Source organism: Ailuropoda melanoleuca, chromosome 1 (assembly GCF_002007445.2).
Source record: "Ailuropoda melanoleuca isolate Jingjing chromosome 1, ASM200744v2, whole genome shotgun sequence".
Classification (NCBI taxonomy): Eukaryota; Metazoa; Chordata; class Mammalia; order Carnivora; family Ursidae; genus Ailuropoda; species Ailuropoda melanoleuca.
The window spans coordinates 107,079,812-107,092,850 of NC_048218.1; the positions used below are offsets into that span (position 1 = coordinate 107,079,812).

General features: G+C 38.3%; 1 protein-coding gene across 25 annotated transcripts in view; it reads right to left on the minus strand.

The window, feature by feature from the left end:
* Positions 1-7,589: 7,589 nt before the first annotated feature.
* The window catches only part of MBNL1 (muscleblind like splicing regulator 1), a 203,010-nt gene continuing 197,560 nt past the window's right edge, over positions 7,590-13,039 (minus strand). For 13 of the 25 annotated variants that reach the window (XM_034664385.1, XM_034664413.1, XM_019796523.2 and 10 more), the window contains one exon: positions 7,593-11,009. The gene's annotated coding sequence lies outside the window, so the exon portion shown is untranslated. Of the gene's footprint in view, positions 11,010-13,039 lie in introns of all 25 variants that reach the window. The other 12 variants (XM_034664297.1, XM_034664443.1, XM_034664357.1 and 9 more) reach the window with 1 other exon arrangement.

The following is a 13,039-nucleotide window of genomic DNA, read 5'->3' on the forward strand; positions in this document are numbered from 1 at the left end:
CTTTTCTATCGCTCCTTAAGGAATCGGGGATCTTTCTCTTTTGCATAGAAGTTTGCATAGTCTTCTAGGATTTAAGTTATCAGTTTGAATTGTGGCTATTTGTTGACATCTATCTTTCCAATGCTTCTTTGTGTTCTTTGAGCATGAAGACTGATTCAGATTAAACGTATCGTTGTCAGTGTCTACCACAATGCGTGGCACAGATTTGCATTCTCTAAATTCTTACAGAAGAGAGAAGAGGGGGAGGAGAAAACAGGGTGGGAGAGAGGGATGGAGAGAGAGAGGAAAGAAAGAAATGAATCTGAGAAAATGAATCATTTTCCCATGAAGGCTCCTAAAGCACTTAAATCTCATTAACTATTAAATGGAAAATTTCATCTCTTATTCAGGGGTTGTTAATTATCAGTGAACAGGTGGGAGAATTGTTTGTAGGGGAATGGAGCGGCTTCCAGACCCTTTCAAGTCACATTCGATGAAATAATAGTTCAATACACCTTTTCATAGGAGGGTTCTGCTGGGAGCCAAGGAGCCAAAAATAATGATCAGAGCTCCAAGCCTTGTAAAATAATATAAAGGGGACAGGAAGGAAGAAAAAGAAACCAACTAATTAAAACAAGATAAATATATTAAAAAGCATTCAGACTGAAGGTGTATATTCTGGACAAATCAATTTCTGCTGCAGTTCTTATAATTTGTTCACAAATAAGTGGCTTATGTTCCTCCTAGGCTCCGCTGTTGACACTAATTAACACAGGCTTAAGGTGCCTGGGAAAAGGAATATAGAAATAAAAACAGTTCAGGGGCGCCTGGGTGACTCAGTCCTCAAGTGTCTACCTTCGGCTCAGGGCGTGATCCCCGCGTTATGAGATCGAGTTTCATATCGGGCTCCTCCGCTGGGAGCCTGCTTCTTCCTCTCCCACTCCCCCTGCTTGTGTTCCCTCTCTCGCTGGCTGTCTCTCTGTCAAATAAATAAAATCTTAAAAAAAACACAAAAAACAGCAGATGATAGGGAAAGGCATTTGCATGCAAGGCAACAGACTAAAGGATGCAAAAATACTGTAAAGGTTTCTTCTCTCACCACAGACTACTTACAAGAAAACATTCATAAGGTATATCACACATACCAGAATATCCCTTCCTAATTCTACTCTCCATAGATAATGAGTTTGGTAATCACAGTTTTTATTCAAGAAAAGAGGGAAGTTTACTTAAACATTCTAAATTACTCTAGTTAGTGGTACCGTGAAGGAGGTTCAGAGCGGGTTGTGGGATTGGAAATACCAGTCCTTTGCCCCAGACTATTTTTCAAAACAGAAGACCTTGAGATTCTATCAATCTTTCTAGATTCTCCGTGGATGCATTGTTTTCAGGGCTCAAAAAGCAGAGTTCAATAGAATGGTCTCGGTCTGCATTTTCAATTGAAGCTGGGAGATAGATGTAATTAAAATTCAAGTAAACAAGCATTCAGCCAGCGCCGAGGAAATACAAAACTTGGTGCAAAACAGAATTAAAAGCAATAAGCCCTGAGAAAATAGAGCCAGAGATAATGAATGCCCCCTTCACGGTGTCAGGAGGGAAGAAGAGAATGCTTTTGGATGGAATGGAATCTCCGGTAGCAGAAAGGATGAGTCAGCATCAGACAGGAGAGAGGGGTGCAAAAGGGATGCCACCAAGGTCGCATTATGCTGCCTTTACTGCATTCAGGTCTGCTCAAATGCCACCTCCTTGGAGAGCAGCACCTTGTCCTCATCTCCCCGGTTAAGGTAGTTACCCTGCTCGCGGATTTTCCCGAAGTACACATGTCCCAAAGACAGTTGTCTTTTTCGATAAAACTGTAATTTACATTAACCAATTTTGATGAATGGGGGTATCTTTTGGAGGGCAGGAAGGTGAGCAGATAACTACCTAAATAAATAAATTAATTGATTTAAAACAGAAAATTGTGCTATATATAAAATGTAAATTGGGGATGATCTAATCACAGAAACTAGTTACAGTTTTAGAGAATTGTGACCCAAGATTATACTAAGAGGGGTTTTTATTAACACCCTTTTACTATTCTTCCCTAAAACAACATACATATTTTACTGACTTGGCAAAGATATTTTACATAATTTTCAAGTCACAGTGGTAGGTAAAGTGCGTGTTTTGTAAGATGTGTTAATATTTTGGATTTGGCAAACTGCATCACTTAAATGGGTGGATGGTCTAAGAAACAATGTCAACGATTCAAAGTAAAAAATGAAGGAAAAATATCGGAAGTGATTTAAATAAAAAGTAACACGTGTTTACTCAAAACAATTAGAAATTTTAAAATCCAGAAAATTTAAAAAGCCTCCTATAATCCTACCGCTAAAATTACTTTCCCATGTAATTAAATCATTTTTGAAAAATGTTTTTTAAATACATAACACTCTATAATATTTTACTTAGTCATTTTCTAACTATTGAAACCAAGACTGTTCTTGGGTTTTGCCATTATAAAAACTGGTGCAATTCACATATAGTTTTTCAATATTCAGATTACTTCTTAAAGTAATCTGGGTAAAATAGAATCAAGTACTGAGTTGGGTAATGAGTAAGGTAGTCATTACACTCAAAAAGAGAGTAATTTTCATTTAATGTTATTCTAAATTACTTTGTGATACAGTTAGAGGGCTTGAGACAGTTGTGGGAGGTGGAAAATAATAGATCGGTGTATATTCAGTATTTTATACATCTTATTTTAGTCATCACACTGTGAGCTTGTTGCCATTCCATCTTGTATCTCAGAGCCTAGCACAATGCCTGGCACATAGTTAGATTCTAACTATAGTGTGTTTTTATGGAGCTGAGTCAGTGTTAATTTAAGCACCTAAAATAAACCCATGATAAAATATGATATGGAAAGATTATTTTAATAAATATAACAAATATTTAAATATATTGTTTAAAGGCACATTTTTATGATGATTAATGGATCCATTCTGTCATTGGCTCTCAAGCACAATTTAAATACAGGAAAATTCAAATGATTAAGCTTAGATATATCTAAACTATTACTTTCAAACTGACATGGCTTAGGTATGATCTGGGGTTGTATCGTGCTGGAAAGTGAAATACAAATTTTCAGATTGAGTCAAAAAGTACTTGATTCTATTTTTTCTATTTTCAGTTCACTACATGTGCAGCAATGAGCAGGAGCTGTGGTGAATTAGAAGATAAAGTTTCACTAAACAGGAAAGCTAGAACTGTAGATAACACAAACAGATACAGTGTATACATGGCTCCTTGCTAAGGGAAGTGTAACCTAAGAACTAGGACGGAAAGTTAAAGATCACGTGGAATAATCTACAAAACGGCTAATAATAAAATAACAATCATAGGTAACATGTATCAAGGACTTGTTATATGTCAGGCACTGTTCTCAGCACTTTATGTATATTAACCCAGTAGTTGCCTCCATAGCAATTAAATCAGAAGGTCTAGGGGTAGGCACCCAGCATCAATACTTTTTAAAGATCTGCCAGATAATTCCGAACTGTAGCAGAGTCTGGGAACCACTCAGTGATCCTGCAACATAAATATTCTAGTTACGATTTCTGTCTTATTAGGGTGGAAACCGAGTCACAGGGAGATAAAGGAACGCAAGGGGTTGAAAAGCTGAGACATGAATCCGGGTGGTCTGGTTCCAGATATTAACCCTTGTTGTTAACCCCTGCAGAGCCTCCCCAGTGCTTTACTGCCATTTCTAATGCATAGCTTTGATTTTTATGAATTTAAGGAAATTTTCAACCCACGTCTTAAGAATAATCGTTCTAGGAGGTTATAATCTGTTCCTGTGTGGTTTGGTTTCTACCAGCGTCTGTAAGACAGTCTCCCCGGGTAGTACCTATCTTTACCATGCCAAACGTTGTGCCCCAGTTCCTTCACCTCCTCCCACCTCCAGATGTTACTACTCATATCTATCTCTAGAGCCCACCGAAATCCACATCTGGGAATTGATTGCACTTGTGAAAAAAAGGGGCCAAGGGGCCAAGCAAAGTGGCAAACACTGAGGTTCCTCCTGTTCCTGAAACCCCATTCAGGGCCCATATTTTGATGTCAATTACTATGGCTTCTTTTGTTCAGCTACTGCTGCAAGCCTAAAGATCCTCTTTCATCCTGAACCTAAAGTCATGTTACATTATGGGACTTCGGGGAGGCGGGGGGAGGGGTCCTAGGTTTTCTGCTTAGCTTTGCTACTCTTACTATAGGACTTCAAGCAAGAGGCATGTAATTTCTTCCAGACTAGTGTACTATGCGCCATCCTACATGGACTTTGGAGATCTTCTTGGCTAAAATTTTGGTTCTCTGGCACTTCATTGCTCTAAATAGAAGTTCAAGTGTGTCCTCCTACAGAACACTGACTTACTTGCAGACCTTCAGTCACCATGCCTGCTGGTTTCTATTATGAACTTGGTGTTTTGCTGTAAACTGTCCTGTCTGCACGGGCAATCTTGGTCGCAGCTATCCTTGTCCAAGCAATTGCCTTTCAGTTACAACGTGGGGGGTATGACTCAGTATTTAATTCCCCCAGAGTTGTGTATGTAGGGCCAGAATGGATTTAATAAACTACGCATTTGGGCCTGAGGAGTCACACAGATGTGGGACCCTCCTACGGAGAACATGTTTTCTTCCAGGGCTTCGTATGTTCTAGGATTTGTATTCATAGCCATGGCCCAGACAGTGGTTGCATTAACTAAAATTTCCCTCTAGTGAAACTGCGTGCTTTCCAGGGGAATCACACCCCCCCCCCCCCCCCCCCCCCCCGTTTAAGCCGGCTGACCACTGAGCTCTTCCAAGTTCCAAGGTCAGGGATTCCACATCCCTGACTCTGCCAAGAGGCAAATGGCACTGAGGGTGTCAGAATTTACATAACAATCTGGTGGCTTCCAACCACCATGAATAAACCTCTCGGTTTGTTACCTGCTGAAAAAGAAATTCTACTCTTCGTCATTATGAAACCAATTAGGGAGAAAGAAACTGATCACTTCTGATTCAGTAAATCGTTTCTGAGAGACCTTATCAGGTCACTAATAGTAACAGATTTTATCTGTGTTCTAACCTGCCACTGCTATTTTTTCCTAAAATGGTAAATTCAGGGGCAGGCTATATTTTGTTGTTTCCCAACATTTAATTAGCAAAAGAAAAAAAAGTACATGAACAAAGGAAAAGCTCATGCAACAAAAAGGGAGAGAACCGGGGGTCAAATTCTTCAGAAGACACAAAGGGGTTGGCCCTGGGTTTGGTGGCCTGGGACCCTTGGCAGGGGTGGGGGTAAGACAGGGCAGCTGAGAGTGACAAGTGTCCAGGGCAAGTGCAGACGACTTTGAGGAAGCATGGCAGTAGGGCTTGGGACAAGGAGAGTTTTTGAGCCCCAGGCCCAGCTCAGTCCAGTCCGGGTACACATCTGGATTTTGTTCTGGGGTTCAGAGCACACACGGCCCTGGGAGAAACCTACAGTCCCACTACCAAGAAGTTTGGAGGGGAAGTTGTGGCCCAGCTGTGTGAGGCCACGGTCTGAAGGAAGCTGCAGATTTACCACCACCTCAAGTGCTGCTGGGGCCAAGACCCTTTCTAGGGATTGTTGGGACAAACCATGGCAAGAATGATGAGCTTGAGGCTAGGCCAATGCCAGCTAATGGCACAGCGCCACCGTCAAGCCATTTCAGTGAGGCCCAATGTTGTTCTGACAGATCAAGAGAACTTAAAACAAATTGCTTGACATTTAATCAGTTTCACATTTTTGGACCTCTCCGTGTTGTTAGTTAATACAGCAGTAGCCTTTACACATTTAAAGCAGACACCTTCTAGGCTTTCGACAGTCTCCAAATCCTTGAGTAGTATTACAACACACTAATTCCTCCAAATAAGAGTGCCTCAAGTACTAAAGTGACTGCCCCAGACTCATTAGAGAATGGAGTAAAAGCAAGTAGAAAAATCACAAAATCTTGTGGCTGAGTGTCCCACAGGTTTGCTTACCTGTTAAGTGCCAATTTCCTGCGAGAAGAAAGCTACTGAACGAAGTGTGCCTCAGTGACAGTACAGATTGCTACATGTCACTGACCTCCAGGGTAATTCCAAAGTGTAAACTCTGTGCGTGTCAAGGGTCCGTAATGAAAGAACAGCTCTAGCAAATGATTTTTGCTCCCCAGATAAGAAAGAAGAAACTGTAGGGGCGCCTGGGTGGCACAGCGGTTAAGCGTCTGCCTTCGGCTCAGGGCGTGATCCCGGCGTTATGGGATCGAGCCCCACATCAGGCTCCTCTGCTATGAGCCTGCTTCTTCCTCTCCCACTCCCCTGCTTGTGTTCCCTCTCTCGCTGGCTGTCTCTATCTCTGTCAAATAAATAAAATCTTTAAAAAAAAAAAAGAAGAAGAAACTGTAAGGACGGCTAAGAGGGTCCCATCCTGTGAGCTGAGGACCCCTAGTGGTCGCCGTAGTAATAGCTCCTTCTGAGCAGTAAGCGTTGCCTGGAAAATGAATATCTGAAAAACCATTTTTCTGTTGTAATTAATAAAATAAAGCATCACTTAAAGTACTGAAAATGTTACAATGGCTGTTCATTTTACATTTCATTTACATTTCTTTTTCAATTAAAAGGTACCCAAAATACTATGACTAATTGGAGAGAGTCAGATGTTTCGATGTTACTCGAGATTACAAACTCCAGCTTTAGATACACATCTCCGGGGCAGATACTCTATTTTTGATAAGTGGCACCCCGGAGAGTCCACTGAGAGTAAGAGAGATGTTCTGTAGAACTCAAACAGTAACAGAATTATATTAATTATAAATAAGCTACTTACTTTCATTGCAGTAAGTTTTAGGAAAAACTGCGCTGATCTGCAAAAGAGAATTTGCAGCCTTTAGCCAAATATGAAGTGGCAGTCGCATAAAACAGCACGAAAGGAACAAATGGGCAAATTTCTTCACGTGGGAACTTTGGCTTTTCTGGCGATCAGTGGAAATTGCAAAATGCAAAGCTATATGGGATACAAGATCCTCACTTCAACCACATTTTTAATTCATTGTTTAAAAACTTGACACACACACACACACACACACACACGCACGCGCGCACACACACACACAGTTACAGCATGGCCTGGCTCAGCTCTATCTGTGTAACCTCCTTTATCCCTCTGAATCAATCAGTATTTCATTATCGACGTATTCTCCTAGATTGCCTCATTTTCAGTGTTAGTCTTCTGGGGAAGTCAGACAAATATAATTTAATAGAAAGACAAGTGCTCTGGAATTGATCAGAGAGAATTTTTCCTCCTTACGGTTTCCCTCCCCTACACTCAAAATAATATCAGACAGTACTTAAAGTGTCAGGGGAGGGGAGGGCAAGATTGTTCAGAAACTACTGGGCAACACGTCTTGATTCAGATTCTCACTCCCTGTACCAAAGGATAGTTAGTGAGAAAAACAGCAAACGCCTTCCTCGTGATCGGTTAAAACCAGATGATGAATTTTCATATCAATATGTTCCTAAAGACAGACAGGCATGAATGCTTGAAACGCGCAAAAATAATTTACTCTTCAGTCTCAGATACACAAATATACTTAAGAAAGAGAAGTTTTATTAGGGCAATTTCACTTTATTTTTCCATACAGCAAAGTCAACTACTGCAGTAATAATAAAATAAGCATAAAACAAATTGCAGCCCAAGACAAAATACATAATTTTAAGCAACTACAAGCAGAAAGTAAGTTGTGATTACATAATAGTAAAACCAAGCACATCTGTCCTTTCAGCAGATGAAAGCGGGAGGGTTGCTGATTAGTGCAACGTGATAACCAGCTGGAGTGAAGGCTGGATACACGAGTTCATTAAACAAGTGCCCATGATCACATTTGCTTTTTTTGAGTGCTTCTGAGTTGAAAATTAAAACCGTGAAATTTGAACTGTGTTTTATTTTTTCACCTGCTGAAAGAACAGGATCCTACGGCAATTAAAAAACAATCACATAACAACTATAGCTACGGTGTGCTGTTTGGTTTGCCTGTTTATGGTTTAAATTTTGTGAAAGTCAATACTTGTTTTGAAGATTTCTTTTTTCTTTTTTTTTGTGAACAATAAACCACTGAAATTGGCAGAAACTGATTTGTATAATATATGTCCTTAGTATAGTTCTTTCTCTCTTGTTTTTTTTTTTTTGTTGAAGTTTTAAACATGCAGTAGTTTTGAAAAATGTACGGAATATTTGATCCATGATTTCACCTTAATGGCTGAAGTACCTGCTATTTTTGGTAAATGATCTTCAGGCAGATTTGGCCCAATGGAGTTTTTTGTCAGTCATGAGATCTCGGAAGGATGGCATATCTTTCCAGCTGAAAAAATCCTGGCAAACTACAAGCTGTCCACAATAAAGCAAAGCAACATGTTTGAAGGGGTATGGAGTGCTAACTCTGTGCCACTTTTGCAAGCAATTTTGCTCAGTCTGTCATTTTATTCGCCTTAACAAAACTCCTTGTAATTATAGACGTTTTTATTCAAAATAAGATCTTACTATTATACAGGTTTCTCTCTTTTGACTATATACAGAAGTGCAAAAAGTCAACCTTCTCTCTAGACGTTCCAACATGCTAAATTGCAGCATAATCAACCCTCAAGAGTTTGCACACACGCTATAATTCTCATTACGTAAACTTTGAGTATTTGGATTATCAACAAAAAGTCCCTTGTTCTATTTATTGATTATGCAGCTTATTTATAACAAGGCCTGATATTCAGGGATTTCAAAAATATTAAACAATATTTTAACATTTGAAATGGATACAGTAGAAAATAAATTTTATTCTAATATCTAGGATCTAGATCTTCTTATAATAACTAATTACAAACAAAATAAATCATCAAAATATTACTCAATTGTCTGCCAGGATTGTTGCGATAGCAACAACTTAACTTCTTACTTAGCAATGATTATATATTTATAAGATATCCATATAAAAGATCTTTGTTCTTTTAATGAAAACTAGACAAGAACTAACAATGACTGACATTCTTACACTTTAATATTAAATCAGTAAAATATAAATCATTTAGTTAACAATAATACGAATATTCGTATGACACTACATGTAATTCAAAACTGAGTATGTTATGAAGGAAAAACTACTTTAATTTTTTTTGTATTTTGAAAAATTCATCGGTAAAATCTAATAAAACAATAGTCTATAAACTGAAATGGTATTCAATTGTTAATAGAAAATGAAATCTAATAAATGTAGGAAATGAAAAACTACATTTTAACAAGAAAAATAAGTAATATTCTATAATGTAACTAACTACAATAACATGTGAAGTCACCATTACTCTCTTAACATGATTGAAATTACATTGGTATGGGTTCCAACCCGTAATGTAATAATCTAAGGCTTTAATAGATGTACAGTACAATCAGTAAAATCAACACATCAGGCTTATATTAGAAAGCATCTCTCTCAAGCATAAAAACTTGCAGTAAACTTGGAAGTATGGAAAGTTCTATAACTGAACTTTCACTTCTCCCATTCCATACTCTAACTACCAGTGACCTAAGCCCTACTTCAGCAATTTTTAGAACTGCTGAACAGAGCAAAAATATCCTTTACTAGCTGCAACATCCAAACCACAAAAAAGGAATTCCTTTGGATGAATCCATTCTTAAAAACTGAATGCACATCTATTTTTTTTTTAATTTTGTAAAAGGCTTTCTAAGGCTATAAGCAGTTAATCTGAACAAAACAAAACAAAACAAATCACATATAAAATTCACCCATGTACTTAACCCACCCAATTACTAGGTTAATTAAACATTTCCCATTTTCATATTTTGGTTTATCATGCATCTGATGACAGTGCTGCTTTCTTCTTTGTTTAGAGTCACTATTTTAAACGTGACTGTGATGAAGCATTTAAGCAAATGTGAAACCATTTTTGCAAAGCATTTATAGTCTTTTGACTTTTGACAGAGCTATAAATAGAAGCAAAATAATTTCCTCAAACATTTTTTTTGTTATCGTGTCTCAGAAATGGCATATCCCTTTTGAATAACATGTTATACAGTATAGTATGCATAAATATTACACTACAATGCATTAAAATAATTTTATATATATATCTATTATATATATCTCCAGTATGTGTGAGTTTATCTGTATCGAGAGAGTTTGTGTTGTGCTGTCTATTGTTACTGTAGAGTTAAATTGGCCATTTCTGAGACAGCTTTGGTTTCAAAAAAAAAAGAATGGTGCCCTTTGACTGATTAGTACTAGCAAATAAGCAACAAAATGTGGCTCTGAAAACAGTAACACTGAAGAAATAATACTCTAATTTGATGTACAGTCTATGGCACTTCATGAGAATCCTTGACAACATGGTACTTAAAGCCATGATGTGCTTTAAAAGATACACAGTTGTGGTTTTGCTTGGCACATTCATCTCTGTCAGATCCCTCCCTCACCACATCTTAAAATCTATTACATTAAAAATATTACTCTTAAACAAAAATGACTGTGCATGCATGCTCTCATCTATAATGGCAATTTTAAATACAAGGTGCACCTTTGTTATTTGTAAACCTTGAAAGAAATAAACTTATTTTTAAAAAATTATATCTTGGTCTACAGACGTACCAATACATAATAGAATCATGGTTACACCATAGTCTGTCTTTTCAAGATGGCATGAATATATAGGAAACTAATTAGGTATGCATATTTTAATGCATAACTCTGTGCTAGAAAAGAAAGACAATGTTGTTCTTTTAGACAGGAATATCACCTCAGCACAAATACCAATTGAATGTACAAAGTGTATAGGCAACAGTGTGCAGTGGATTTCCATGTTGTCTTTTCTTCTGGTTAACATGCAATATGTGGATGTCTTGTGGCTGAGGGGTTTTTGTGTGTGTTGCTTGACGGTATATACAATATGGCTAATGACCTCGTCCTTTACTCTAACCAAGCACACTGTCCTTTCCTCTTTAGTATGATCTACAAGGGAAAAAGAGATAATCTTTGTTAAAACAGACAATAAAGCAGTTTCCAATATATACTGAACATGAAAACTGTATTTCTTGATTTCAAGCATAAACACATACGTCATTCTATCTTTATATAAAAACAAAAAGCACTTCACAAGTACAAGTGGACCTAAATGTACATCTCTAAGAGAATAACAGGACATGCACAGCTGAACACAGCTGTGGGCTCTGCTCAAATATTACCCAATACTGAGCTAAAAGTAGAACATATATTTGCAGAATCAAGGGGAGGAATGTAGTAGAGCTCTTTTCGAGCGCTGTCACCGGGGGGGCAGAACTTCAGCTCACTTACAGCTCTAGTACGGCTTCACAGGTTTCACGAGCAATGATCTGGCCCTACAAAACTAAAGTCCATGCAGCAGTAAGTCCTACTAAACACGACTCACCATATCTGGGTGCTTGATTAACACAGTATATCTCTGGGGGGGGAAGTTATACTTTAAATAAAACTTTTGGATAAATTAAAGTTTGGGATTTTTTCCCCCCAAAGCCAAGAAAAATAAAAATTCCTTATGCTCCTGACAAATGAAGGTGGAAAAGATATTACAATGTACTTGTGAATTAACAGTCCTGGTTTTTACATGAACTTTGTTCTCATTAGAGGATCTTTACAATCAATACAATCTTGTGAATGAAAGAAGTCACCATTTTGCTACACTCAACAACCAGTTTAATTATTGCAACTACTCATGAAAATGAGCAATCATTTGATAAATAAACACAACACGAAGAGTCTAAGCTTCAGGACAGACAAATCCACTGGTTTGCTAATTGATGAACTGAAGTCCATCCGGTATCATTTTTTTCAGCCTGGATTATTGCTCAGAACTAAACATAGGTACATATATACATTCCAAACATACCCAACTGACTACAAAAGCTTGAAGTAGATCTTTTTTAAAACGTGTCAAAAGGAGAGCTTTTCTTCCAAACCTACATACTACAAAGTAATGTGCTTATTCAAAAATGTGGCTCTTGTTCAGGATAATTTATCATCAGATTATTGAGAAAGCTTAGAAAGTAGACAAAAATCCCGCTCAATGATTTAATTCACGACTGCAGCATGGCTTTAGTAGTACTTCTCGGATTGCTCTCAAATTTTGTCTGTTCTCTTCTGCATGGGCTCAACCTTTGTCCGGTTATTGCTGTGGATTGTTATCACAAGGGGCCCAGAACTGGTTCTCCGCCACCATCTCTTCACTCAACACGCTGTCCCTTCTTCTGATAGGCCCTCACTCCTCCAACCATCATTGCCCCAATTCACGTATTTTCTGACTCTGCTGAAAAGAGTGGCTCCTTCATCTTTGCTCCAAGAGAAATTTGTTCAAACCTCTCTTATTTGAATATAGTGTGCTGAAATTTACATCTTTATCTCATTGTCTGTTCATCTTTATCTCATTGACATGGTAGCACAGAGTAACACATAGCGGCATGAAAAATCATTTGTAAATGTGTGCATTAACAGATACAGGAAGGGAAGCAACAAAGAAGGATCACCCATCTTATTACCAGATTCAGTTTTAAACGCGGTGGCTCTTTTTAAGAATACAAAATATTCCGAACAGATGTGATAGCTTGAATGAATGCATTCTGAATAAAGCAGATACTCTAAGGATGAAAAATGGCCACCCTTCACAAGTATCTAAGTCGATGGGTTTGAAGGAAAAATCACAAGGCTTTCAAATTATTTTTGAGCAATGGCAACGTTTTCAGAATTGTGCAGTCCTCTAAGGCGACTACTCTGAAGTACCCAGACTTCACTTGGATATGTAGATGTGTGTGTGCGCACAGACGGCGGTGCTTGTATATGTCTATCTAAAGTCCAACTCTTGGGCTCCTAGGGGGCTCAGTTGGTTAAGCATCTGCCTTCGGCTCAGGTCATGATCCCAGGGTTCTGGGATCGAGTCCCGCACCAGGCTCCCTGCTTAGTGGGAGCCTGCTTCTCCCTCTCCCTCTGCTCCTCTCTGCCCCTGCTCGTGC